Source organism: Buceros rhinoceros, unplaced genomic scaffold, assembly GCF_000710305.1.
Source record: "Buceros rhinoceros silvestris isolate BGI_N320 unplaced genomic scaffold, ASM71030v1 scaffold30787, whole genome shotgun sequence".
NCBI classification, from domain to species: domain Eukaryota; kingdom Metazoa; phylum Chordata; class Aves; order Bucerotiformes; family Bucerotidae; genus Buceros; species Buceros rhinoceros.
In genome coordinates, this window is record NW_010422085.1 from 8677 (window position 1) to 8919 (window position 243).

The window sequence follows — 243 nt, forward strand, 5'->3', positions numbered from 1 at the left end:
TTAAGCAAACAGCCCCCGGGTAGGACTGTCCCCTCGGTGTTTGTTATCCCTGCGTGTCCTCTGCCGCGGATCTGCGCAGGGTGAATTTCCCTGGAGGGCACCGGTTGCATAACTCCACACCGCGTCAGCACGGAGCGATGGCAGCACATCCCCAACCCGCCCCTCGCCCAGAGCCGCAGGAGCCCCACGCCCGGCCCTGGGGCACCAGGTGGGGTGCCCTGGGACTTCCTCACACTCATTTTG